We start from the raw sequence: 25966 nt of genomic DNA on the forward strand, positions 1-25966 counted from the left end.
AAGATGCTCCTTGGTCTCCTTCACCTGCACTCAAAATTGCCATTTTGATTTGCACGGGAGGCTGAGAGCTGAGCATTGAAGGTCATTGCTTCATGCTCAAGTACGGCTTCATGTCCAGTGTCAAGTGCCTAGGTTAGTCACGGTGACTTTGAGTTATGGGAAGGAAGCCACAGGAAGGACAGCAATATGACACAACCTTTCAGAGCAAGGGAGGAGGGCAGGACCAGGAGCTTTGCTCCCCCTGGTACTCTGGTGGCTGTTACCCCTTGGAGCTGGGTTCACACGTGGCCCCTCAAGTTTCTCACCAGCACCACAGGGACACTTTGGAGAACTCTGCCACATCCCTGGAAGGCTATTGGACTTTGAATTTTCCTTTTTTCAGTAGCTGACCATGTGTTTAGGCATGAGAAAAATCTCGCCTCACCTCTTTCCTCTGCCCCTGTCCTCCCTCCCTAGTTATACAGTGCTCACCATGACAGTATGAACACTAGGAGTAGGAAAAGAAGAAAATGGGGATCACTATGAATATAACAGCTCACTGACAAAGTAGTTACTGTTACCAAATTAGTGACCATAAAAAAAAATAAAATTAAAAATCTTCTTCCCCTAAATTACCTGGTGTTCCTGCCAGCCAGCTCATATGCTTGATATAAATTAAATAACAATCCGTAATAGAGCCAGTAAAGCTGCTAAAGAAAGCACCCACAGAACATTTCAGACAAAATAAGGAAGAGTTTTCAATAGCCAAGACATTACAGCACCATCTGAAATTCCCTAACGTGTCTGTCCTTAGAAGGTCAACATGGAGAATTATCGAGAAAAGCAAAAACAGATCCGCACAATAGAAACAAATAGGCATACAGAGAAAGGGAGTGACTTGGTGCTTTTGCATTGTGTACCCACAGCGTGCCCATTTTCCTTGGCTTTGCTGCTGTTTTCCTTCCTTCTAGGCATTGCTACTCAAGTTTTCTCCTGACCGCTGTGGACAAAGTGGAGCCGTTGTCCCCATCGCGGTCTGGGCTTTCTTCTCGCATTGGAGTACGGAGTCCTGACTGCTGCACTTTTAGCGAGATGTCTTCCCCTCTTCCTAAAGTTTACCGACTAAATTCTTTCTTCTTAACATCCCAGCGTGGGTCAGCTGTCACTGTGATAGGACTATTACAAACAGAGAAGATCCCGATGACCCATGGGCCAGCCTGCCTGTGTTGATGCTCAGGTCGGTTTTGCTAACACCTTTTAAGGGTGAAAAGGCAAGCAAAAGATCAGGCCGACGATTACTCTTACCCTGGGCCTTTGGTCTTGCCTTGGCATATTTGCTCAGGCCACTTGTTGAAGTATCCTGCTGTTAGAGCCTGGATTTGCTCTGTGGAAACGGATCAGAGGCTGTAGTTGGATCAAACAGGGAGGGCACTGGGGGGGGGAAGAGAAAATAGCACCTCATACACTGAGAATCCAGAAAGAAGTGTGGCAACTCAAATGTATTTACTGGTACTCAGGTTAAAACACAACATGCCTCTGCTTCATTTTAGGTTTTCTTTTGTGAGAATTTTCCATCTGAAGGAAAAAATGCAATACCTCAGAGTCAAGGGATTAGGTCCTTGTTTCTGGTTTCCTGGGCTGTAAAAACCAGATAAAACTATTAGATTTTTTTTTTTTTGCTCACTGTCCCTGTGATTCTAGACAGATTTCTAAACCTGAAAATTATAAAAAGTTACCCTGGAAAGGTGCCTCGGGAGATCTTCTACTGCATCCCTCTGAAATAACGTACTCTTCTACGTATTTCATGGAGAGTTTCTGGGTCTGTTTTCAGTACACCCCGGTGTTTGTTATTTAAGGCTAACCACTCAGCGCTTTGGTTGCTCCCCACGGGTCGTATTTGCCAGCCTTTTGTCACTCTTCTTACTCAGCTCTGGGCCCAGCCCACCTCACCTGAAGCACAGCCTCCAGTATCAGAGCCAGTGTCCAAGCTGAGGCCTCAGCAGCACTTGGTGGGCGACAGATTTGAGGAGATTCATGTGAGTGTCATGAGAAGCTGGATTCAAGGGCTCCCCCAGGGGACTGATACTGCTTCTTACCCTCTTGGTATCAATGCTTTGGAGGCAAATCCCCCACGCATATCACACATGCAACGACTTAGGCATCAGGATGCTCGTCTAGAGGCGTATGGCCAAGCACTAGTACTCATAAAATGCCAACTAAAATGCCTCATAAGCATGTAGTTGTTCGGGGGTTTTTTATGCTTGGGTTTCCATTGGGGAAGTAAATTTTTTGTCTGTATCCACCTGGGTCTGATGACACAGGCCTCCTCCAAGCAGATCTCGCACCTCAGCCTTGCCAAGACTTGCAGAGCAAGCACTGTCCTGCCTCATTTTACATGTTGAAAGGCCGTTTTCAGGTGTCCCCTCAGCTGTATTTTTTTCTACTTTTTGTGTTTTTACTCCTATTTTCCAGTCCTTTTACTGTCAAAATATGTGGATATAGACAGATTCCTGGCTCCCAAAAGTACCTTTTAGACAAAAAAGAGAACACTGCACTGTAAAGAGTACTCAAATACGCTGCCCCAGACAGAGGTTAGAGTTCTTTCCCTGCAAGATGTTGGGTTTCCCCATCTGACAGCCAGTGTTTTAACCACCAGGTTGTTCGGTCCCTCGCAGGCACCGGCCCCTTCTGTCAGGTCATGCAAGGATTGGCTTTTCTATGAATGTTTTAGAAAGCTGAAATCCAGGAGAAGGACTATTGCTGCCAAGTCTGGTTAAAAAGAGATGTTTACGTCCTTGAGGGAGCAAAGCTGAGGCCACATAGTTTTGGATGATTAAATGGCCTTGTTATCTTTCTGGCTTCAGGAGAGCCTATTCTTAGGCATTCCGTTTTGAGTGGTGTTTTAGGGTATTGCTGATTTTTTAGGGCTCAAAATCACGAAGAGTGCCAGGGGGCTGGACCAGCAGCGAGTCCCCAGTTGACTGGGTGAGGCTGGCTTGGGATACGACAGAGGTCTCTGCAGTGTGCCGGGGAGGGGGCATCCTAGTGGCAGCCACAACCTGCATCCCATGGTGCTAAATATCAAACCAGAAGGTACCGGGGTCCCTGCATGAGCCAAACAGCAGCTCCCTGTCCTACCATGGTGTGCAACACCACAGCCGTGAGGGTGGGAATGTGGGGCGGACTTGCCTGGCACTGATGAAAAGCATGAAAGCAGCTTTTTTCTAGGCATTAAGGAAAGAAAATTTCATAAGTTTGAGAAACGCTCATCTGCAGTATCCCTCCAGGTTCAGGCTGGCAGTCTGAGCTGCTTCCCTTCACTTCTAAAACTCCTTGAAGAAGAGCAGTATTTCGTTAAGTAATCACTCAGACTTCAATTTTTATGATGCATCCAACTGTGTACACTTAATTGTAATTAGATAATTTTACCTTTTTAAAAAATTATGAGTTTATTTATTTTATACACTTCAATTTATTTTGTCAATGGTGAGCATTAGCAGCTGAAGTTAGGAAGGTTTCCAATTTTCTTGTTGAGCACAAACTTGGAAATCTAATCTTTGACCTGAAGTTTTTTCTTTACACCAGAGCAACTTTTCTTACTGTTATTATTTACAAATTTTATTCCTAGCTGTGAAGAGGGGCTTCCCCCCCCCCCCCCAACAAACTCTTAACTAACTTTTGCCGGTCAGGGCAGTTTGGTACCAAGCTGAGGTGATGGTGCCCTCTAGTGAGCAATGTCTAACGTTAAGAAGAAAGTGCCTCTTAACCGCATTTAGTTGCTGCTGTGACCGTCTTCTGGAGCCTGCACTCTGGTTTTACATTTCTTTCAAGTCTGAAATATTAAGAAACAGAAGCCTGCACCTCTGCAACCCGAAGGACCACCGTTAGTGAAGCAGAGCTAACAACTCACAGTGTATCATTTACGAAACATAGTTAGGAGCATTTTCTAAGCTCGCGTTACCTGTAAGCAAGTTGCTCTTTTCTCATGTTTGTTTTACTTGTAATTGTAGTGTTGACTTGTATTTGTAGCATGACCTTGTGCCGTACACTCACCTATTGCCCCCCAGATACTCTTTCCCTGCCTCCCCTCACTGTGTGTGCAAATTTAGACATCGTGTCTGTGCTTCCTCTTCCAGCAGCATCGCCCCTTCCCAGCCAGTCCTCTCTTCTTGTCCACTGAGACTTTTATGTACGTTGAGGTCTGGACATGTTTTTAAATATATGCCCATACCACCAGGCTTTGATCCTGTTGATGCTACCCACCACGATGCAGGGAGCAGCAGGAAGGAGCACTGTGATACTTTGTATTTATAACTGGATCTGCTGGTTAGTGGTGAACAGTCAACCAAGTCACGGTGTAAGGTTTTTACGTTTACCTGTTAGAGGGGTGTCACCTTTATGATCAGTACATCACAAGTTCAAGCCTCTGTGAGAAATCTAGTTGCTAAGAACTGGATATCTGCCTCATTTTCCTGAAGGGCTGGGCTGACCTCTGCAAGTTCTCCCTGGAGAAATTAAGGCACTTATATTTGCATTCATTCAAATTAATGGCATGCACAGTGTGCATTTAGCTAGGAAACTGTCAACCGATTTTTCTCTAGTTGAGGTTATTGTGGCCAGGGGTCTGGCAGGACTCTGAGGAATTTGGCCCTCATGTTGCATCACGCAGGGGAAAGCCTAAAACATGCCCGCGGGCTTTACTGCTCTGCCAAACACAAGGAGGGAAACACTGGGGGCAACAGGTTAGAGAAGCAGTTTGTGCAGTGCTGGCTGAAGAGTGATGCTGAGGAGACTGTGCACGGCACAGTGGGGTTCCCCAGAGGAACGCTGGCCCGCGTGAACGGGACACGTGCACAGGGGACAGAAGCTGCTTAACCTCAAATAAGCAGAAATGCTACTGGATGAGGCTAACATTAGACACCTTCTGTATCATCTGGACAAGTCATGTTTCCAGGTCACTCTGAGACTGGCAAAGCCATTGGCACAGCTCCCCGAGCCCAGGAAATGTGGGTTGTGCACAAAGGTGATGCAGGAATGAGAAGGGCCACATAGCCCGTGGCACAACTGCCTCCTAGCGACAGTCTGTATCGCACGTAGAAAGTGGCATAAAGAGGCAGAGAAGACATTTTTTCGTGGGTTTCTTGTTTGCTTCTAATCATCACTTTCTAGTGCCTAAACACTTCCATTTCAATTTAATGCCAATATACAACTTATTCCCAGGCACTCTGAAAAGATTCCTGGGATGACAAGAGTAACAAACATAATGCAAATCTTCCTTCTGAATAAGTGCATGACCTATTTGTCAAGAAAATGAGGCTAAAACACCATTCCAGGTATCCCAGACAATTATAGTCTCTGTACTGTAATTACTGCAATGTCAGGTGGATGTTTTTTCCTACAGTATTCAAGGCTGAGCTTGGCTGATGGTCACATTTCCTTACTCACAGACACTGTTTAGGTTTGACAGGGCTTCCAAACTACAGCAAACCTAAATCAACTAGAGAGTGCTTATGCAGTGACTGCTCAAGTGACATCCATGAAAAACAGCTGACAAAGTAAATGTACATAATGCACTTAACTAGCATGTTTTCTAGGACGCGTTCAGGTTAACTGCGTGGGTAGGTTAAAAACTGCCTTCTCTGAATATGGCTCTCCCCAGCAAATCTAGTCACGATCCTCCCTGTCAAACACAGGAGAAAGCAAGCAGAGTCTGCAAGTGGAGGAGGAGAAATTTGGAAGAGCCTGGGAAAATTTCAAACCCAACGCTGGGATCAGCTCAAAACCTACAAGTTCAAGATCTACAAAATCACCTTTCGTACAGGAGTTGCGATATTTTTTGGAAACGCAGTGCTTGGAGGCTATCTGCCTACCTAGGTTCTTTCATAGGGAAAAGGTAGGATTTCAGTTTCCTGTTAATTGGAGGGAAACTGCAGTGTATTCAGATGAGTCAGTTACGTTCAATTATAGGCATGCCTGTTTATGAGAAGCAAAGAAAGAATTTTAGATATTTGAGAAAAGCAAGTCTATAAATAGCAGTACAATTCTGCCACAGATGGGAAGAAACTCCAGCCCTTCATTTGAACATTTCATACTTTGGGGCACTTGAAATCCGAGTCTGACGTTTGCATCGTTAAAATGTTTAGAGTCCACCTACACAAGATTGTAAAACACGCAATTTTCAGCAGACGTTACTTAAGTCACATCTTCTCTCTCCCTGTTTCCCTACCTCTCCCTCTTTCTTCCCTTTTCTGCTGCTAAATCCTGAAGATTTTCACAGAAACTTCTTTTTATAGACTCTTTTTATTAGAGCACTGTCCCTGCTAAACACTTCTGTGAAATTCTCTATTAGAGTGTAACCACCTACAGACCCTGTGGTATCCGGTTAGATTTTCAAAGTTGATTTTATAGAATTTTCTCACTGAGCACATTTTAAATGTCAAATTATAACTTAAAGCCTGTGATAGTATATATAGTAATTTCATCCCCTTCCTTCCAGCTTCTGGAGGAAACTTTTTCTTCCCTTTTGCACACACAACCTCCACAAGCTGTCTGATGTTTCCCATCACAGTTCACAGAGAAATTTGTCTTTTGAGAGATGCAAACCATTAAAAAAAATCAGCAATAAAAGGAGACTTTAGAAAGTTACTATTATGTAAGGGAAACCGAACCATTATGTAAGGGAAGGAGTGCTATGGAAAGGAAGGAGCACAAATTGTTCTACAAACTTAACTCCTCAAAGGCCTGAGGAAAAATTACATCCTTGAGAGCTTGTCTATTTTCCTAATAGTATCAGTTAGGTTGGTTAAGAGTATCGTCTTTGCCTGGAAACCTTTCTGCGCTGGTTTCTCCAGACAAGTGAGACACCGTGATGCTGTCACTGCAGCCATAAATCATATTACGGCTGGAAGGTGTTACGGTTCTGTGGTGGTGAGGTCAACCTGAGCAGACGAGATTATACACCCTTATATTTTTAAACACCAGGCTGGAGTGATACGTACCTCTATTCCTCCCTGCCCATAAGGTCCTGTCAAGTTTATGTTAGAATAGTAACTTACAGAGACTTCTAAAATCTGGAAGCAGCATCTACGGCTCTTTCATCAGGAGTCCTACAGCTGCTCCATCCACCCCCGCAGCTGGATGTTCAACTTAATGAGAATTAGCAGAAGCAGGGCTCTCGGAGAACTGGGCTGTTCCTGTGATACAGCCTTCCGATCTCCACGGGAGTAAGTAAAAGCGCTGTGCTACAATTGCCTACCTTGCTCATTACTAAGCTCTGACCCTGCTTTTGATTGCTTGGCGTTTATATATATACTTCACACGCAGCATATATGCTGGATTTACAGATCGTATGGACAGAACAGGCAGAGTGAAAGAAGACTCCCAGTTGTGTGTTTCTAAAAGACTCAGAACAGAAAATCCTCCAGCACGTGAACCGCTGGAGATTTAACAGGCTGTCTCTGCTCTTGAATAAATTGTTCCCTAGTGTATTAACAGAAACATTAATTTAAGTATCAATGCTGTTGATGTGACCACAGAAGCATTCTTATTACTACATGCAAACACTGAGTTTATACTGCCCTCTTCTGTAGTACATTGAAAATGAAAACAATTAAGGCCAAGAATTATACTAAGAAACTAAATCCTATTTAGTCTAAGGATCCTTCTATGTTAAATTCTTCCTCCAGGTTAGCTTTTTCTTCTGGTTGTTGTGAAAATATTGTCCCTATCCAGAATATAACATTTCATGTTCCCTTTTTCCTTTTAAGTTGGCCTTTACTAATAGCTCTTCTGCAGAGTAGGTGTCACTTCTCAAAATACCACTGTTACGTAAAGCCTGATTGATATGAGCTAAGGTGGGCAGAAAAAAGTTATCAAAATGTGACTGTTCGAAAGAGAAGAATGTATTTTTGTTTAAAGCAGTGGGAGGGCATAATTACCTGCACTGAGGATAGGAAAGATTTGAGCTCACATTGCCGACACGCGGGTCTATAGAGAGCAGACCTCCCTCTTTGCGTGCTCCCTTGCTCCTGCACCCAGGGGTATCCACCACACAGTGTGAGGGGTTTCTGAAATCCCATCACAGCCATCAGGTAACAGCCAAACGACGCCATGCTGTTTATCCAAAGATCATTAGCAGACAGACTAATTACACCACACACACAAAGGTCTCTGGGTGCGTTTAGCATTGAAGGATGGGCAGCATCTGTCTAAGAGGGGAGCAGCGAGTGGCTGGCTGGATGCGTGCTGTGTGCCCCGCTGCGATGCCACCAGTCCCCAAGCTGGCCTTGGCCAAGGATTTGTCCCCCTCGCCCTCATACAGAGAGACAAAGCGGATGGGGAGGTCATGGATGTCTCCTGGCTCTGAAGCTGCTGAAGGGCAGGGTGAAAACAAGGAAAAAAAAACAAACGAGACGGTGAAGCCTCAACACCCAGAATTTATTTCATGTTCAAGGCACGCTTCTGGTCAAGGGTCCAGAGAGAAGCTGGAAAGCCATGTTTTAAACAAAGACAGATGCAAATTTCCAGCTTCTCTCTTTTAGGGGATTTTGTTTGGATCTACCGCTAAATTTGAAAGGTAGCTCTTAAAGCCCTCCCTTTAAATCCCTAAGCCAGCTATTTGCAGTATTTCATTCGTCTGAAACCCTGGGAATCCTATTTTCTGCAGTGCCTCCACCAAGCTGTCATGCCTTCAGCACGCGTACAGCGGTTGTTTTGGCCATAGAGGGCTCTGCTTTAGTCCTATGATTAGGTCTTTCCATGTAAGTTCATTAAATTCAGTCTATCAAGAAGGTGTTTTGCTCACTCAGTAAATTGTAAGAGACCAGGAAGGACTTGCACGTACTCAGCATATTGCAGCTCCGAGAAATATTGGAGCTGGTCTTCAGATAAAGAAATCCAATAACAGGGACTCTTCGCTGAACAAGTTATTTTAAGACACATTTTCACTTCTTAATGATCCTTCAGTTACCAACTTCCTGACCAGTAATGAGAACTGCCGAAGCAAACCAATTTGCAGTGGCACTACTTTTTCGTAATTTTCCTTTATAACTGATATTCTCACACAGAAATAACAGAGCGGGGATACTACAGCACAGCTGTCATCACTGTTAATCTATACATGTATATAAGTCTTTTCAAATAATCTATCCAAGCATTTAGTTGAAGTAAGAGTGCCTTCAAGTACTTCTTTAGTCTGTGATACTCCAACGGCTTTACTACTACTATTTGTTCCAATATTTTATTCCTGACATGAAAATATGTATAGCAACTACAGAGTAGCCAGAAAACCTTTTTTTTCTCGAGCATTAGTGCATCTTTTGCTTCTCTGTTTTCTCCTGCAGTGAAGATCTTTCAGGAGTGTTATGGAAAAATGGCAGATTCCCTTATTTGGGCCTGCTTACTTCTGCTTTTTAAGATTTTTTTAAAAAAATAATATCTGTATTAAGAACTTGTTTTTTCCCGGGATTCCCTTGCTAATTGCTCATCCCCTGTCATCATATTTTTCAAGTTAAATTTAGGTTTCTCTACTGTCATTCCGATCACGTTTCTTAGAGAAGGTAAATTCCCTTTTGTTCTACTTGGAAGCCAACAAAAATTAATTTAAAAACTAGAAGTGAGTTCAAGCAGCAAAATTCACATCCAAGTACAAACTTTGTCAAAGTACAGGTGTGGCCCAGTTAGGGGTGTGAAGACTCATTCCAGTAGCTTTGATGGCAGAGATGTTATATTATCATAGAATCATAGAATCATAAAATGGTTCGGGTTGGAAGGGACCTTAAAGATCATCTAGTTCCAACCCCCCTGCCATGGGCAGGGACATCTTTAACTAGACCAGGTTGCTCAAAGCCCCATCCAGCCTGGCCTTGAACACTTCCAGGGATGGGGCATCCACAGCTTCTCTGGGCAACCTGTTACAGTGTCTCACCACCCTCCGAGTGAAGAATTTCTTCCTCTGCTACAAGGTCTCCCCGGAGCCTTCTCTTCTTCAGGCTGAACAACCCCAGCTCCATCAGCCTGTCCTCACAGGAGAGGTGCTCCAGCCCTCTGATCATCTTCGTGGTCCTCCGCTGGACCCACTCCAACAGGTCCATGTCCGTCTTGTGCTGAGGGCTCCAGAGCTGCACACAGTACTCCAGATTTGACCAGATGCTCCATATTGAATATTATAATACTCCATATTGACCAGATGCTGCCTGGGAATTACAAGGCCGCTGCAATCAGCCTGTTGGGATGTCACCGACATTGAGGTGATGGGGAAGAGTGTATGGTCTTCATGGTCTGTAACCACTTTTTATCATCCAGCTTCCCCATGCTGAGAGCTGGACCCCTGCAGGCAAGACGGCTGAAGGGTTGGTGAGGACCTGCTGGTTAAGTTCAGAGGAATGATGTGGCCTGTCTTACGGCAAGGAGCCAACTTGTGAATTTGGGAGCCACCCTTACTCTCTCCACAGAGCCAAGCCCCACTAAGCCAAGCCAAGCCCCCAGCTCGCACAGCACTCCAGCAAAGCAAAGGCATAAACAAGTTTTCACGGACGTTGACAAAAGCACGGCATTTTCCTCCACCGGGAGCCAAGGCCCACCGAGAGCTCCCGCGCTGTGCAGTGAAAGGAGGGCTTTCACAATAGAAAGGCTCAATAGAAGAAGTTGCTACGTGGGAGGATATTGAAAACAGTGATTGGCATCACACTTTCTTTCTTCTATCTTCTCTAGTGTTTGAACCCCAAGAATTGTGGGATGTGGCTATTCCTGTGGCTACGTCTATTACCCTCTTCTCTTTCTCTTATTTCCCCTCTCCAGTCATCAGCATTTTAAGAATAACTTGAAGAAATTGCACCCGTGGCAGAAGGGTTGTATTTCCCGGCCCTTTACACTATCACAAGCGTGCGCCCATGTCTTCTGGGTATAAAACCTACAGCTGCCTCTATCACATCCTGCGCCGAGGGTCGTGCACCTGCTCTGCCTCTGGGACGGGATGGAGGAAGGTGAGCTGTTCCCGCGCTGGGGGTGCGTGGCTCACCACATGTGCCATGTGGCTACCTGACCATGGTGCCAAGCCCTCACAATGTCCCCTGCAGGGTCACCACCAGCCACCCCTGGCCAGGGGTGTGCCTTTTACAGCTGATCATACAGATGTACTCAATCACTTCCCTGTCCATAAAAGCCAGTCAATGGGGTTGAGCTGGTACAGAGGGGAAGAAAACCATGCTTGTTATTTGACTGGTACAGAATGGGTCCCCCAAATTAGAGCAGGGTTGGTTTAAATGAGACATTAGGAAGAAGTTCTTTACAATGAGGGTGGTGAGACACTGGCACAGGTTGCCCAGAGAGGTGGTGGAGGCCCCATCCCTGGAGACATTCAAGGCCAGGCTTGATGAGGCTCTGAGCAACCTGATCTAGTTAAAGATGTCCCTGCTGACTGCAGGGGGGTTGGACTGGATGACCTTTAGAGGTCCCTTCCAACCCAACACATTCTATGATTCTATATATTTTCTAGAGGAGCCAGGGGTCATGACCCCTCTGTCATGCCACGGTCAAATTTCGGCTGACCCAAAACTTCAGAAGTCCTTACCTGGAGTTTAGGGCCAAACCACAGGTATTGCTGTTAGAGGCTTCCCAGGCTGAGATGTGCTCCCGTTTTATTTCACCATTGTGGAAACAGAATTAAAGCCCTTGTTACAACCAACCCCTCTTGCTGGCACTTGCTGAAAGATTTGTCTAAAACTTGGCAGTGGTTAAATCTAGTTACAGAGATAGCAAAAGAAAGCACAGCTGCAAAGCTGAGAATCATAGTGTCTCTCCCCTCCGCCAAAGGGAGACCTGGAAATTTATTTGTGATCAACAACATGCAGAGAATTAGGTTTTCTCGTGCCCTTGCAAGAGAAATGATTGCTAATGGATCTCGTGCTTCAGCAGCATCTCTCTCCCTGCTATGTTTCCCAAGTGTGTAGGTAGAGCAGCAAGCGCATGGAAACCTTTTGTCCTTTTGTAAATTGAAAGAGAACAACTCCTGCCTGCTCACAAAGATGAGAGCCAGAAAGTTATGAGAAAAGTACTATTAATCACTGCCTTCTGAAACCTTGACAAAAGAAATACGATAATGAAAGCCGCAGTAATCAAGGAGACAATAATACAGAGAGGCTGAAGGTAGGATTTTTCTAAGTTAGGAAACTGCACTGAGTAGGGATAAACCTCTCGATGAATTTCGGCATGTTTGCATGTATTTGCTGAGGTGAGAAGGACTTTGAAACGTGTTCTGGGATTGTGTGTTTTTCTTTATTATAATTACCAGTGCTACAGCAGTGCCTAGCAACTCTAATGAAGTATCAGGGTCTTATTGCAGAAGTTACTGTGTGAAGGAGGAATGAAAAAAAAAGTGACTTGCTATCTTAGGCATTTCAGGCAGAAAAGAGTATGAAACAAGCACCCAGACTGGCACTGTGTCAGCAGGTTTTAAAATATGAGTCCTCTGAGAAAGAAAATATGTGAAAACCAAAGGTCGCCTTCCATATATTTAACCAATAAAGGGAGTCATGGGGAGATCCTAAGCAAGGGGAAAGAAATGAGATGAAACATTAGACCAGCTGCAAGGGAAATATCTGAGGCTATGTTAAAAAGCCTTGAAGATACCTATCAGAAGAAATAAGGCCAGTTTTACTGGGAGGGGGGGAGGGGGAGAAATTTCCTGTAACGAGCTCTCAAAATATTATTTCCACCTCCATTCCTCATGTTCGCATATTTCTAGCAATCTGGTTGTAGTGTTTCCATACCGTCCTCCTTCTACTTAACATCTAATTGTCACTGTACTATTGATCTCCCACCCAGCTGTGAGTGGTTTCTAAGTGCAACATACAAATTACCTAGGGGACTTTGCACTCTCTGCTTAGCAGTTTGGCTTCAGGTGTGCGTGATATTTCCTCATTTCCCTTTTTTTCCCCAGTGCTCTCCCTGGTTCACCATCACTCCCCTCTCTGAGTTTTTTTTCCCATCTTATCAAAGAGAAGCTTCTGCTGTCCGCTGAAGCCATGTCCTTTCTCCCCGTGGCTCTTCTGTTCCCCAGCCAGGACCAATATTTCTGGAGATCAATACTTTTTATTTTCAGCGACCGTATTTTCAGCCTTGTTGCTTTTCAGTGTAGTTCCTTCCCTGTTCAGTGCTTTGCTGAAACCTTTGTCACAAGACTAATGCCCTGATTAATCAATAAGTAATAAGACTGAGCTAATTCCAGAGCTAAAGGGGAAATCCCAAGGGGAATACTGTGTGTGCTTCCTTTTAGAAGTCTGTCAGGCCCCCAGCCTCAAAAAAGTTCATGGGGCTAATTAAAGGGCTTTACAGAAAGCAAGTATTAGAGGACTGCATTTTTGATCTTCATCTTGACCAAGAGTAACAGGCGTTACTCGGTTCACAGCCCAACATGAAAATCCATTCCTTGCAGGCAAGGCTACGAGGTAGAGGAGGTCAGTTCCAGTGACCAAATAACTGCACGGGTGAAGCACGACCTTTGCAGAAGTCAAGCCCAGGAAAAGGTGAAGATTTAGTTGAGTGGTGCGTAGCCACTTTGGACAAGAAGTGGTAGAGAGGGAGGAGGCCCATCTGAGACCTGGAGATCATAAGTGTTCATGGACCCTACTTCTCATACCAGAGAAGACTGAACAGTTATTCAATCCCTATATTTCTGTCCATGATTTTTTAGCTTTGTATTTTATCCTACGAAAATCATCTGCCTCCCAGGCTGCAGAGCTCTGGCCTATCTGTAGGCTAGCTCTAGCCCATTTCCCTTGTGCCCATGGCAGTCTCGTTGACTCTTAATGCACAGGACCCACTGTTTAATACAGATATTGCTGTCGTGATCTACTGTCAGCCTAGTTGGTCTAGGTTGCAGCTCCTAGAAGGAAGGAGGGACAACCCAAGGCCATAGGTGGCCATAGACGGTGCTTTCCGTTCATGTGGTTCATTGGCTTATCTGCTTATAGTCCTTGTCAGGAAAGAATCCACGACCACGAAAAGCTGTGAAGTTATCAAACACCTCATAACTGTTAAGAAGTTCAGCTCTTGCTGAACTCAAGAGACGGGCAAAAGTTTTGCCAAGTGTGTTGTGAAAGTGCCTCTCCTCACCCACCCCCACATCTGAGACAGAAGAGCTCAGGCTGAGCTAACACCACTGCCGATCTCTAGCACTATAGAGAGTCACCTTGAGCTATTGCACTGTGCTCCGCGATGGAAAAGTACACATACAGGGCTGACATCCAAACACTTAACTGCCTCCGTATGCAGCGCATTCCCCATAGTTCAATTCTGTACTAAACCTTCACTTTTTAAAGAATTTCATTATGTGGGAGAGGATAAAGCAGGGACAGCACAACCTTATTCAACAGCATAAATGGGTTTCTCTGGCAACCATCATCAAGCTGCATTACATCGTAACTAAGTGTAGAAGCAGCTATATTTAGGTTCTGGGTCTGCTTTTGCCCTATCTTTTCCACTGCAGTAAATTAACATGTATCTGCGCATCTAGTTGCGGGGTGTGGGGAGGGGGGAATATCCACCCATCCACTGCCACTGAGGTAGGGATTTGTCATTGGAATTTGAAAAGGCCTGCCTGATTAGCTTCATACTCCTTCTCTTTTTATGTTTGTTTTTCAGTGCGTTTCCAATTCTCCACAAGTTTCTTGGACTGCTCCAGACTTACCAAATAGTTTTGTTCAGCTGCGTCTGCACGGGGCAGTAGATGCTGCCTGTGGTGCTCCCTTGAATCCTAAACCCCAGGTGAGTCCCCCGGCCACGTCTCAGCTGCACGATGAGTCAAGAGGTGGCTGGATAACATTCCCCTGTGCACACTGCGCTGGACTGAAGGAAGGTTCAGGTGGGCAAGCAGAGATGCAGTGTGCCACAATGGTCTCTCCAAGCTGGGCAGCTTGGGGACCTCCACCATGGGGCCCCTTGCAGGGCACAGTAAGCCCTGGAGGACCTGAAACTGCTCATCCTCCTCATAGAGTAGAGAGACCAAGCACCCGAAGGCACGCTCCTGATTCCCATTTATATCATCCTAGATGTCTCTGAAGTTCAGCGCCTGGCTTCTTCAGCGTCTGGCAACACTTCAGCCAAAGAGAAAAGTCAGATGTGTGTTCACTGAACATCCCTAGCACCACTGTAGGTGTTTAATGCGTGGAGATAAGGTAACAGCCACACTTGTGATCTCAGTAGCTGGGACTCCATGAGCCAGAAGGGATATATAACCACGATTTTCAAAATGTCCGTGGAATCTGGGAGTGCAAATAGTTGCTCGAAAGTGAGAATTTTCACCTTTTGATGACCAGCCTCCGGTAAAATGTCTCGGTTTGAGCACCCAAAATAGTGGCGTGTAAAATCACGAGTCCCTTTTCTGAAAGTGGTGATTCTATATATAATACAGAGACATCAGCAAGAGTAACATCCAAGAGAGTTAAAAATAATTCTGAAATATTCTGTAAGAAATGAGTTAGAGGAACTTTTCTTGAAGGTTTGGGAATTTTTAATTTTTATATCTTTCCTTAGTATCACTTGTTTTCTGTGGTCATCCTTTCTCCCAGCTTACCACGGAGAGATGATTACAGCAGCTACTCTTAGAAAAGGAACAATTAAACTAATTACTACAAATCAAATCAATGGAAAAAGATCTTATGTTTCCAAGAATTAAGAAATAATGGACATACGCTGTAGGGACTTATCTACAAACTGTCACTAGAAACAATAGCAATACTGTTTATATATATTTGCCAGGTATATCTCAAATAATAGTGATAGCTTGACATGCAGGGATTAGCTGACGGACTCATTATCTTTTGAATAAGCTTAATGTTTTTAAAATTACTAGATCAAGCCTTAGTCTGACATAGGTATTATGTAAGTTTCCTTCCAACAGCCAGCCTATACAAGCTGCTCTCCATCTCACGATGTTCTTGATTTTCTGCTGGTTATCCAGCAGATCTCTGGGCAAATCAGCAGCAATTTCACAATCCACAAAACAAGTTTTTGGCATGAGTTGCCACCACAATTGATGTATTTACTTATTGCTCAAGCCGATAAAAATGCTTTGTTCAGAACCCAAATGGTTATTTTAAGTCCTGACTTATTCAGTACCTTCTTCTGGAAACGGAATTTATAAAGAAATTGGTGAGAAATGGACTGAATGAGGGGACAAGAAGCTGAGTGGAAAATCATCTGAATGGCCAGTCTCCAAGGCTGGTGATCATGGGTACGAAGTCCAAATGGCAGCCACTAACTTATAGAGTGCCTCAGAGATCCATACTGGGGCCAATATTGTTTAGTGTCCTTACTAAGAGACTGGATCAGGGGTGTGATTGTGCTTTCTGCACAGTTTTCAGATGATGTCAAAACAGGAAAGCAGTCAATACACTGGGGAGAAGGATGGAGAAATGGGCTGAGATGAACCTCATGATGTTCGACAAAGTGAAACACCACGGCCTGCCCTAGTGAGAAATAACCCCACACACAGGACAGGCTGTGGTCTGGATGGCTGGAAAACAGGTTTGCAGATAGAGCCCAGAGGTCTCAGTGGACACCAAGTTGGCCAGGAGCTAGCAATGCACCCTCACACCAAGGAAGGCCAACGGCATGCTGGGCTGCATTAGCAAGAATGAAGGTTGGAGCACATGACATGTGAAGAGAAGCTGAAGAGAGCTGGGCATGTTCAGCCAAAAGGAGAGGAGGTGAAGGGGAGACCTGCTGTCTGCAAACACTGAACCAGACTGTTCTTGGAAATGCATGCTGGAAGGGCAAGAGGCAGCAGACACAAGTTGAAATGTGAATTTTTGACTCAATGTGAGAAAACCATTCTGTGACTGTGCAACTTTTCCCCTTTAAAAGGCAGCCTGCTGGGAAACCCGTCCCTTCTGCTAGGCATCGTCCGGCTTTAATAACATGGCTTACAAATTCTACCTACCAGATATCTGGGTTCAGAAAAAACAGTGAAACCTCAGCACTGACCAGACAGTCACGACAAAAGAAAAATTCCCTTCCTGAGCCCCAAAGGGCTACCAGTATATTGGCCAAAAGAAAGGCATGAAACCTAAGGGCAAGAGCTCTTTATCCTATTGCAAAATGGCACCAAAAGACAGGTTACAATGCCAGGATGCTTTCAGAGGAAGGCAGTGGCTCCTTCCGAGCCATGTTCCTTCCCTCCCGATGGGCTCGTCCAAAGGGCTTATGATACAGCTGCGCGTCCAACCCCTCTGCAGCCACCAAAGGCTGAGCTCTCAAAGGAGGCAAGAGAATTGCTTGACAGGAACCAAGATATTCTTTTCTACTCTTCGTCCTGACAAAAATGAATCCTGATCCTTTAGAGTTCTGTAGCCCGAAAGACAAAGTCAAGAGTAAAAAGTAAATTTTTTGTTTCCTTTAAGATGGTATTAACTAAATTGGAACTTTCTACCCCCCAAAAATGCATGCAGGAAAGCCTTGTTTTTGTCGGCTGAAAGTTCAAAGTCAAACTGAAAAAAATCAGCTAGTTATGTGTTTTCCAGTTTAGGACGAGGCTGCATTACAAGTATTTAGGCATCTGATGCTAGTGGGCTGGGCATTGCTGTTACTACTGCTTACAGCAGTGGGGGTTTGTAGCTCAGAGCAACAACATAACAAGCGGATGAAATGTGTGGACTGTTGCTTACACAGCACCGACATCTTTATGAAAGATACGTATCTTTTTTAGGCTTTACATCAATTCTGTCACAGATTTCCAAGAATAAATAGTCCCTCCCCTGCCTTGCTAACATATCAGCCCAAGCATCAAGCCATAGACTTATCTCACTTAAAAATGCTGATTCCAGGAGTCTTATCAGTTTACCAAAATAAATATTAACAAAGAGATTAAATGAAAGGATGTGCTTGCGTTCTTTTCGAGAACACATGCATTTAATATTTGCCTTGTTTTGGGGAGGAAAAAATAAAACAAGAACTCCTCCTCTTATTGCGCTCCAAAAGCAGCCAGGTAAGGACTAGCTAACATATCCTCTTACCTGAATCAAATCAGGCATCACACATTTAAAAATAACATGCACAATAAATTACAGTGAAAACAAAGACTAACATATGCTATTTTCCATATCCTGTGACGTACTTATATAAATTGGGGGTATTTTTAATTCCATGTAACATTGTAGCTTTCTTTTTTCTTTTTTGCTTTCTTTTTTTTTTTCTTTTCTTTGTCTGGGATGGATGAGTGGACCTGGGAGTGGTGTGGAGAAATTAACTACATGTTTCAAATTATAGAATCACAGAATCACAGAATGGTTCGGGTTAGAAGGGACCTTAAAGATCATGTAGTTCCAATCCCCCTGCCACGGGCAGGGACACCTCCCACTAGACCAGGCTGCTCAAAGCCCCATCCAGCCTGGCCTTGAACACCTCCAGGGATGGGGCATCCACAGCTTCCCTGGGCAACCTGTTCCAGTGCCTCACCACCCTCACAGTAAAGAATTTCTTCCTGATATCCAATCTAAATCTACCCTCTTTCAGTTTATTTATACCTGTCTTTCCATTAAAGTATGGCATTCTAATAGGTTTTTAATCAAGAACTAGTCAAGAAAAGTGAGGTTGTAGGAAATGCTAGTGCTAGACAGCTATTTTAGCAGAGAAATCGCTGGAATCATTTTGCTGCTCTATCTTGCAGATAGTTGGAGTAAGATCATTCAGCAATTAATACCACAAACATCGTCATGTGGAGCCCTTTGACCCTGAGCTTACACAGCGGTTTCTTTGAGGCAATAGGGAGTAAAAGGGAAGGTTCTTCTTGTGAAGAGATTGTGGTTTGATAGCAGATAGGTAGGAATCACCCAGAGCTTTGAAGGGAAAGCAGAGACAAGATGTAAGGCTCTTTTCTGGAACAAGCTGAACCCACATGACCGGGACATAACATATTCCTGAGGAGGACTGCAGAAAGGTTTTATGCCCTCGTGTTAAGACAGGGTGTACAAAAGTGCCCGGAGGGTTTTGTTTTTTTTTTTTTTCAAAGCCTGAATAACTTCTCTTACATAGTAAACTGCTGCTTTTGATAAGTTCCAAGTTCTTAAAAATGATGGGAGAGCAGTAAAAGGCAACCAGCGCACAGGCAAGGTGCCTGCCGTGGGGAGGCTGTGCACCGGGCGTCCCCCGCTTCACCCAGAAGAGAGAGGAGTCAGCGAGGATTCAGCCATACTGCCGGAGCAGTTGGAAAACTGTAAGAATCACGGGACGTCCACAGCATCCGCTGCTTTCCCAGGATAGAAAGGGCAGGAGTCTATGCTTTTAATTAACCCATTAACAGTAAGAAATTAATCACCTGTTACCTTTGAACCGGCTCTGCACCCTGATGTCCCCCTGCACGGCTCCCCAGCAGTTTTCCCTCGCTCTGCCCTCCCTCCTCCCTGCCCTGGGGGCAACGCCGAGGGGGAGGCAATGCCCTGGCCATTCCCGTAGGCAGGGGAGGCTGTGCATGCTGCAATTAATGACTCTTGCCAAGGACTGAGATTGAGTGCGATTAGATTCACCTCGCACGTAGTTTAAGCGACTGTGAAAGGAATATTGGGTAGTTGAGAGAAGCTGGTTTTCCTCAATTCTTGCCACATCTTTAAAGAAATGCCGGGTGGGATGAGGGCTGCTCAATGGTCTGTACGTAATGTGCTAGCAGGCGGTTTGCAAACGTTTTAAAAGTGGCTTGATAAAGCAAAAAAGCTGCTGTCTGCGTGCCCAGCTGCACCCCCTTCCCCTGGGACTTCTTCAGCCTGATGGCTCATGTGTGAGTAGCTGCCGGGGGACCAGGGATGGGTGCCAGGGGACAGGGATGCAGGGAAGGGCTGTGGGAGAGGGAGCGGGGGCTCAGAGAGGGTGCAAAGGCCTGGCACACCCGGCTGGGCTCTCTCTCCATGGCGCACCATCATGGTAGGGACTGCTTTGGTTGCAGCTACCTCTAGAGGGCTCATTGCCTTGTTGGAGAGGCAGCAGCCTTTGTTCTTGCCTCACACAGCACCGCTGCCCGAAAAGCAACTCATGCATCGCTTTGCGTTCCAATCTTCCCTTTATTCCCACCAAAACCTCCAGTGGCTTGGCCTCAAAACAGCAGATGGAGGGTGCGCAGGGTCTGTGTGCCCTCGCTGTGGCGTCACGGGGGCACAGCGCACGCTCCCCATCAGGGAGGCAATGGGGAGCCGCTGCCTGCCCACCTCCTGCCACCACCACATCCCCTCTGTGTCCTTCAGCCCTCTGAAAGTTCAAGGCCTCAAATGCTGCACTCCGTTGCACTTAAACCCTGTCTCACATCTGCTCGTACCGGCACTTCTGCTGCGGAGCTGATGCATGTGCGCGCCGTGGTTTTATGTCCTGCTCCTCGAGATGGGCTGCCAGAAGCACAGAAATCCAAGACCAGTGCCACAACCAGGTTTTACATCCAAACAAAATCTCTCATCGGAAAACGGGGAAACCCTGACGGAAGTTGTACTTCACATGCTTTGTGATGGCTTCATCAGGTAGATGGACCTATATCTCCCAACACTTGCAAAGCCTTGGAAGATTTTCAGGACTGGCTTGCTTCTCTGGGATCAGTTGCCAAGTATGTATAGCATACTTTTCAAGATCTTTATTTTTGGCCAGTAGTTACATCTGCAATTAAAATTGTGAATATGCCGCTTTAACACTGTTAGCCCTGTAATTCTTGTGACTTTCCCTGTGAACTACAGCGTATTTGTCAGTATTAGATTTCATCTGCAGTTGAGTTGCCCATTCGTTTAGCTTTATCCTAATGCAGGATAACCAGCCAGGATTGCTTTGCAAGGCAAGCAACTTAAAAGCTGAAGCCATTTATTCTGACTAGTGATTCTCCCTTGATTTTATAAGCTTCAAAAACCTCTGGAGTTCATCTGCATTTGGTTTAGATTAGTCAAACAGGATGAGATCATCTCACTTGCTGTACAGCACCTCCTTACATGGTGAGTTCAGCCTTTACTCTTGCAGCTTTTGCCATCTCCCGCCGAAGTCAATAGAAAGGCTCTTGTCAGCAAGGTTGAAATGGGGCCAGACCATCAGTCCCGCAAAAGGCACATGGGATTTAGCAGTGGTGCAAGGCTCCCCAGCAAGTCCAGGCCACGACTCTCAAAAGCTGGAGGCTTATCGATAGCACAGGGTTGCTAGCAGGTTCTCAGGGCAAACCAACCTTCCCCTCCCCTGAAAAGGGATCTCCATCTGCCTTCCTCCGTTGCAGCAATGTGTACATCCCACTCCTTCGGGGATTTTGCTGGGTGGGTTCATTTCTCTCCCCAGGGAACGGAAGCAGCTTCTGGCAGGGAACAGCTCCCGCAGTGAGGAACGAAGCTGACTTTCTGGCTACTGGAGTTCAAGCCTCTGGCATAAATCAGTGAACACTGCACACAACGACAGTATAACAAGTCTTTATTGAAGCAAGAGTGTGAGTCAAAGCAACAGGCAAAACACAAACACCAAGCATCAAAAAGGGAACAAACATCTGACTCGGCAACGCTGTGTGCCAAATGCCCCAGTGCACGACAGGAGACTGTCATGTTGTTGATGGTATTTTGTCATAATTATGTGCAATTTGCTTACACATGTTGTTCAGCACAGATAAAATAATGATCAGCCTCCACTTGGCTTCTCACTGCAGAGCGACTGTTTCAGTCTCCTGAAACAGCCCTTTTAATCTGCATTCCTTAGATCCTCCATGGTGAGAGGGTGAATATTTGTATGGACGTAAGCAACTGGACTATCCGTTTCACAGGCTGCCAGATTGATTTCATGCACTCTTGGAGGACTGTCTCTGGGGACTGCTCACAATTGCTTCAGTGCCCTTCATTGATAAACTGTGTCTTGTGGCTCCATGCTTTGGAAAGCCAATTTGCATGTATATTGCCAATGATTATGCACTCATTATTTTTATTAGGGAATCACACAGAGGCCTCTTCTGACAAGCTGTCCTATAGGTGTTATATGAACATAAAGCTTTATGACGGTTCTGCCACAAAGGTTTTCTGGTGTCTGAGGCAAACAAGAGCTTGATCGCTCTCAGCATTTACAGCTGCTGCAGAGCTAAAGGAGAAGGATCCTTTCTGCAAACAGTGCTCTTTATTTGCACAGAGCTCATAGGCAGCCACATCTCTTGCGGGAGTAGAAAGCAACACAATAAAGTCCTCATAAGCTAGGCCACATTCCTCCTTTGGGACCATTTGGGATTGATCTAGATATTCATCAGACGATCTATGCTCCTCTGCATCATTTTTTCTCAGCATCTGGAGACACCATCCATTTGTCGGGTATTTGATATTCACTGTGATTTCAGAACACTGTGTTGGACTTCACTACTTAAAAAGCAAGCTCTGTTCAGTCATGCTGTGTTTACTTGTATAGTCTTTAAAAAAAAAATAAATTGAAAGAACAGAGTTATTTGGAGGTAAAGGGCCTGTTCTGGCTTCCATAGACTCATCACTATGTCCTAGGACCACTCATAGTAGCTGCCTGGCAGAAAGAAGGTACGAGGCCAGCTGAAGTCCTCCTGCTAAAATTCCTCTGCGTGTTTTGTTCTCCACCGCATTCTGCCCACAGGCTACAAGCAGAGATCGAGCCAGAGCATGGCTTTGGCTCGGTGATTTGGGGTCATCTGGAATCCCACACAGTTTTTGCACCTTTGCACCTTCCTCCTGGAGGACCAGGAGGGCCAGGAGGTGGGCTGCACCCTTCACCCCTTACAGGAGTTGCCTTACTCTGCGCTAGCAGCCAAATTCAACAGAAAAGAGGAGGGAACAGCCCTGAACTGAGAAAATGCGTGCATCCTAGGCTGCCAGACCTGCCTAGCCAGCAGCCCATCAGCTTACCTTCACCGAGGTTAAGGTTCACTGGGACTAGGTGCTGCAGAATCCATCCCAGTATTTGAAATCCCTTGCCAGTCTGGCCAGGGTTCCCTGAACACCCCGGTGCTTATTCACGGTCACTTCTACTTTGACGACTGTGACCACATCCCACGGGCTTCAATGGATTTAACTGGCCTCAGTCTTCCCACCTGGATCAGGATGAAATTTTAACAGTCTTAGCAGACCTAGCCCACATTTGAGAACTGGTTTATTGCACAACTGGCTATTTCATGTTAAAACAAATTATGCGGCCATGGAGATCATTCGTACGAGCACATTAAAATAATCAGATGTTTCCTCTCTGTGTTTTTGATTTTACAATTAATTGATCATTCATCATTCTTTTCCCTTTAAATGACGTAAGATAACTATTGTATAGCTTAAAAGAATTCCGAGTGGCAATGAGACTTGTACTGTCTGTACTTGTAATGTTCCCAGTTAGCAGTATGCTTTGAGACTATAACCATCAACTTCACAACCTGATAACATTCTAAATTTTAATTGTTCTGTTTCATGATGAAAGACTTATGTATAGCAATTTATTTTGTTTCGTACCCTTTATCATAAGAAGAATACATGAATCCATGTAAGGACCAAAGTTTCCTATAAAGAAATGTGCAGTCTTACCCCTTACATTTCAGTCTCCTGAAATATAAGGTCTAAAAGCTTATAATCGACTACAATATGTCCCTTCTTTTTATTAGCCTATCAAACCAAGCATCAGAAGAGTGGCTTTCACAGAAACAGGTGAGTTTACATGCCTTCAGTATAATGTGGACTGTTTTATTAAAATATTACAACAGCGATTGTGTTCCCTCAGCCTCCATAATTCATTGGATGAGATTTTAAAGACAATATTAGTCATCACTAAAACAGTGCGCTAGCCATTAAAATAGCTAAAAAGAAAAAACTGTTCAAAACCCATCTTTGCTAGCGTACGATTAATAAGTTCAATTTTATAGCCTAACTAGATAAACCTCATTACTGTGAATATAAACTCAGAAACTAATTTAGTTGCCATGTGGAATGTAAAACACATTATCAGTACAGTTCATAAAATGAATAGCTTCCAGTAATATACCAAAACCTCCTCCCTCCTCCTGGTGACTGCAACATTAGAGTAGTAACCGTGAACCTTTGAGAGGTTCCCTTCTGGCTCCATGTCCGTTCAGGCTAATGGAGCTGAGCTTTCTTTAGTGAGCCCAGTTTCCTTCCGCTGGTGGAGAGGTCGTGATCATGTAATGGTAGGACCAGAGGGAATGGATTAAAACTAGAGATGGGCCGATTCAGACTGGACGTTAGGAAGAAGTTCTTCACCATGAGGGTGGTGAGACACTGGAACAGGTTGCCCAGAGAGGTGGTGGAAGCCCCATCCCTGGAAGTTTTTAAGGCCAGGCTGGATGGGGCTCTGAGCAACCTGATCTAGTGGGAGGTGTCCCTGCCCAGGGCAGGGGGGTTGGAACTAGATGATCTTTAAGGTCCCTTCCAACCCTAACAATTCTATGATTCTATGTGCAGAGAGCCCACTTCCCTCCACTTGCAAAAGAGCTTTGGGTAATTTCATCTCAGCAACTTAATGCAACTAAGTTGGGACAGATAACTTAAAGATCCAGATAACTTAAAGAAATGCATGAAAACACCTACAGGAAAAAACAACAACAAAAAAAAGCAGTAAGTGTACTGGGCTGTGCACGTCTTCCCACAAGTATACTTACTTACATTGACACAGTCCTATATGAAACAGTATGATCAAATGTATTCAACAGCTTCACTCAGTTTGGCCTTAGTTTTGGATTTGAGAAGGTCCTGGCAGCTTGCATTTCTTTTCCAAAAAGGTAACTTGCCAAAAATATTCTCCCAGTTCCCTGAGTTTCCCCATCCCTGAAAAAAGAACCAGTGCATACTTAAGTTATATTTATCTCTGCATCAAAAACATGAAGCTCCTTGAAAAGAGTACAAGCAGGATACAAACCACACTCTTCCAAGTACCAGACCTAAGACATCTCTAGTTATGTACACAAAAGCTATCACAGATCACCTGCAAGGTATTTTTCTTTTAGTCTTTGTAAGATTTTTAAATATTACTTGGGACTGACGTGCTAAAATTTCTTTTTTCCACTAATTCCTGTTGCAAACAGAAGCCAGCTGCATCAGAGGCAAAGCTTTCTGCATAGTGGGAAGCTACCTCCCCGCGTTCTGCATGGCCTGGCCCACTGGTGGCAGGTGGAGCGGCTCACCTGTAGGAAGAGGACAAAACTGCAGCAATGAAATCCATCAGGCTGAGGCGGCAGCCAACTTTTGCAGACTTTGTATTTGTTCCCCAGCCTTTTCAGTACATCGCCTACCAGGAATAACCCTGTGTGTAGAATACCCGGGGTGCAGGAGAACAGGCTTCCTTGCACAGGGAACCTTTTTATAGCACTTGAATACTTCCATCAGAAATTATTTGACTCAACACGTCAAGATGATTAACTCAGTCTGTGTAAATTATTTGACCGACAAACACTGACTAAAGAAAAATGCCGTTTTTTCTCTGCATACTCACACCCTGACCCCTGTTGCATATCAACATGCAATAAAATATTTTATTCCTGTTTTCACTTCAACAGACGTCCCTTAGAGCACCAATTTAGCTCATTCATAAGAACCACTTGGAGTAGATATCTGGAACTTTCTCCATGGCTATGAAAGCTTCATTAACTAAGATTGGATTCATACCAACATTTCAAAATGGAGTCCCTTTTCACTTTCAGATTTTCCTCCAGTCTATCAAATTTTACATCACTCCTAAGGGCTGTCTTTAAGTCAACAGCTTCATTTCCCAAGTCAAGTAGCCGTAGGCTTACTTGCACTACTGTATGTGGGCAGTTTGCCCTGGAAAATTAAAAGAGTTTAGACAAGAACTCAGCAATAAATTGTCCCTGAGTACCAAACATACATACACAGAGACAGAGGAAGAAAGCACTTTACAAATAATAGGATTGAAGCAATAAACACTCACAGCATTCGTGCCCATTTAAATGGACAGATGGAGCTGTTTGGGCCTATCAGGTCACTAATCCACAAACTAAGAAGGATTTATGTGATAGACCACAATGGCTTAA

The sequence above is a fragment of the Rissa tridactyla genome, chromosome 2, assembly GCF_028500815.1.
Source record: "Rissa tridactyla isolate bRisTri1 chromosome 2, bRisTri1.patW.cur.20221130, whole genome shotgun sequence".
Lineage (NCBI taxonomy): Eukaryota > Metazoa > Chordata > Aves > Charadriiformes > Laridae > Rissa > Rissa tridactyla.